The sequence below is a fragment of the Diospyros lotus genome, chromosome 7, assembly GCF_014633365.1.
Source record: "Diospyros lotus cultivar Yz01 chromosome 7, ASM1463336v1, whole genome shotgun sequence".
NCBI classification, from domain to species: domain Eukaryota; kingdom Viridiplantae; phylum Streptophyta; class Magnoliopsida; order Ericales; family Ebenaceae; genus Diospyros; species Diospyros lotus.
In genome coordinates, this window is record NC_068344.1 from 26,368,145 (window position 1) to 26,372,316 (window position 4,172).

Genomic DNA, 4,172 nt, shown 5'->3' on the forward strand with positions numbered 1-4,172 from the left:
TTTTTAATTTTTTTATCAACCACATACATATCCATTACTTTTAAGTGTATGTGTGCAATGGCTATATTTTAATTTTCAATCTATAAATAAAAAATATAGTATAATTTTTTCTTAAAATATATTCAAGATAATACTTATTTTTCATATTCGAACGTTAGACCAAGTTGCATAGTGGAACCATAATTGAGAAATCTCGTGATTTCCATTGTTAGTTGTTCGGTCGCACAATTCACATGAGACAAATACTATCCTATCTTATGTTATGTTTTAAAAATTTTAAATTATTCAAATCATCATGTAAAATTTAGAAAATTTTCACAAAAAATAAAAGTTCTATAAATCAATATATTTTTTTTAAATACTAACTCCGAGGGACATCGGTAGACATACGTTATCGTTACAACGGACTTCTGTAGTTTAATTGTTTCACTGACCAAATTTTTGTTGTTTTGTACCCATCCATATGTCAATGAAAAGCTTACTCAATGAATTATAACCTATCTAAATTTTATTTTATTTCATGAAGATTTTGTTATAATTTTTTCATTTTGTGTGCAATATTAAATGGATCTTGTATTTTAAGAATAAAAATTAGTTGGGTTATAGCTTAACAATGCCTGGAGGCCCAAATGGATTATATGTGATCATAATTGGACTTTGGGCTTGGTGCACCTTAATGGGCTTAAGCCTATTTATATACATATGGTTTGTGGAATAAGTGTAGGCCCAATAGGGTTTTGTGATGGGCAAAACCTATTGGCTCTATATATATATGGCTAGGTCCCCTCTTCTCTCTAATCAATCTATTACACCATTTTCTTCCCATTAAGAAAAGGGTTAAGGCCTAATAGCAGAGAAGAAGAGGAAGATCTGGTTTGGTGCAGTGCATTTGTGCTACCCATTACAAACAATACATTTCTTCGCTGCAATGGAAATGAGAGGTATTCTTCTTCTTTATTAATATCAGTCTTTTATATGATATGTGAAATTTATTATATATATACTGTGAAGTACTTATATGGAACAGATTTGACCTTCCCGAATTAGGTTGAAAGTCGGCTCATTTGATTGAGCTACTGCATCGCATAGTTGTTATTAAAACAGGCATATTTACTTTCTATAAAATTGGAAGGACAACGAAACAAGATCTATAGACTTATTTTTACATTATATTCATGCCATTTAAAATTTTCGGCAAGTCACAAAAATAGACTAATTTGCAATAGTGTTATATTTTTTACTGTTTTGACAGGTTTTGTAAGAAAATTCATAATTAAGTGCGAAAAACTCAGGCTGCGTTCTCTTTGGTTTTCAATTTTTAGTTTTAAGTTTTAAATTTATTTTTAGTTTTTTGTTTTGATAGTCTGTTTTTAGAAAATTAAAAACGCGTTCTCTTTGTCATTTTGAAAAACTATTTCTCAAAAAAGAAAATTAAAAAACGCATTCTTTTTGAAATTTTAAAAATAAATTTTTAATAATATTTTATTCAATAAATTTGATTATTCAGTAAATTAAAAATATTTAATATTTATAAATTATTAAAAAAATATCTACATTTTAAAGTTAATGAATTTTGTAATATTTTTTTCTATTATAATAATAAATATATGAATGAATAAATAAATAAATAAACGTGTTTTGAGTTTTGAGTTTGTTTTGGACGAAAACACTCAAAACAACTTTTTGTTGTTTTGAATTTTCTTTACAATTTTTTTTTTTTGTTTTCAAAAATGCATTTTTAAAAACAGTAAAGAGAACGCGTTTTCATTATTTTAGAAAATTGAAAACTAAAAATGACTTGAAAACAACAAACTGAACGCAGCCTCATTTTTCAGTGATTGTCATGCTTAAAATTCAAGGACACATTTTAATTTCTAATAAAAATATAATACGATACATAACCCACTTTTTAATCACCTCATTTAAGTCCCAAACAATATCATCATAAAGAGTTCAATACCAAATACCTTAAATTACTATGATAGCCATGAGTTTCAATACTTAGAATACTCTTGCAAGTATTTAAAAATGATGGAGGTGTAACCACGAACTTTGCAAGCTTAATAAATCTAGACGCAAATCATGAAATGCAACTTGAAACTACATTCCTCATATTTTTAGAATCTCTATGAGTAAAGACACTTGAACATTGATGGTAGGTCTTAAATTTGGGTATTCTTGTCTTTAAGTCTTGTACATCGATCTCTTATTGATGGCGATTGTAAACCCAGGATAGGCTGATGGGGTAGGTTGGTGAGACAATTGCCTAGAGCCCCAACCCCATTAGCTTAATAAATAATTATTTTAATTTTATTATTAAAATAAAATTAATAAATTTTTAGTTTTTCATTAAGGGTTGGGGCTCCTAAATTAATGATGGCTTAGGGGCCCTTAAGTCCTTGAGCCGATCTTGTGTAAACCTTAGACATTCTAACCTCAAAGTACATGATATTTATATTTGCTCCCATGATATATTTATATAAATAAAGAGACAATAATGTAGTCAACAAACCAACAATATGACAATACGTCATGCCAATGAATCCTCCATGCAACATGAAAGAAGAGTAGAGAATTTACAAATATGAACTTTGGAGCTAGTTAACATATTAGTGAACTTCTTACTTTTAAAACAATATTAGAAACCCAATAAATAACTTATACTATTATCGTAACTAATCATGATAGTAAATAATTCACAATTGAGCTAATATTGGGATGACTATCTTTACACGGTACTTGGTGTTCATGTTATTAATTATGTTAGATGAGTAAGTTACATGTTAAATCTTTAGCTCTTGTACATGATGATGATTAAATTCACAATTCATCGAATTAATATAATCATATTACTCATTCAATTGATTGACCTATGCTCTAAGGGTCACAATTGAGCTAGTCTTGTTACTTTGGTGGGGGTAATTCAACTTCAAATAACTTTTAAAAATATACCCTCAAAGTTTATTCTTTCTAAACTCACTTTTACCTTGACTTGCACTTATATTAAAAAAAAAAGAAAAAGATGAGAGGGACGGTAGGAAGGGGGTCCATCTCCTATTTGTATAACATCATTGATTTTGGAGTGAGAGGGGACCCCAGTGGTCCTCTTGACCATTCGGCCAAGAGCTAGGCTCGTCAGTTGCTTGTTGGCTGAAGGTTAGTAGCAGCTAGCTTTACCAGCCGCATGCCTAGTCCACGTTGCTCAGCATGTTGGGCATGCGTCTGTCTACAATTATTGATTACTTCATTAAATTTTTTCCACTAGTACACACACATATCAATCTTTGTCTTTTTCTTCACCTTTTCAACTGCCAATATTTGTATGTATTTTTAGTTATTAATTTGACCAAAAATTTTACCATCCTTCAATCCTGATTTAACTCCATTTGTAACCAACTTAAAGTAAATTAAATCATTGCAATCTCAAAAAAAAATACGACTCAACTCATAGGTCATATAACAGGTCCTTTTTATTTGTTATAAGCTTGATTTAAGAAATTTACTAGTCTCAAGTTATTTTTTTAAATAAATAATTTTTGCATTTGCTCTATTACATTCAAAATAAGAGATAAATTATGTAGATCGGAGATTAAACAAAATATCGGGAGATTATGAGTATGGCAACAAGGGAAGGGTTCCATACTCAAACAACTATGTATAACATATTAATATGTTTCAAATATATGTTTAAATTTTAAATAATATAAATAATTAGTTTGTAGTTTAGGTATATTTGGAATTATTGTCCTCCTTGCGTGAGCTTCTGTTGCTCGTGTCCTTAATTTCGGCGGAAAAAGTAAATTATGTCCTACGGGCATAGTCTAGCGATTGGGGATAGACACAATTGAAGAATCTTGGACTATAGTCGTTATATAATCGGTGAAAGGTCTCATGTTCGATCTTTGGTCGTTGAGTTTCGTGATTTATCTCATTTCTCTTTATGTGAGCGATGGAGAGGGACTCTGAAGGTGATGGATTTTATTTTTTAAAGAAATAAATTATAAATTAAGACTTTATCTCACTCATAAGATAAAAAATTAAATTTATAATTTATTGATACGAAAATTAATTTATTGTGAGCGTTAATCTTCGCGGGCGTGGCTAGCCATGTTATCTCACGTGTTGCTGCCGGTGGCGTGGCTTATAAGCGGCGGGCGCAAAAAAAACGCATT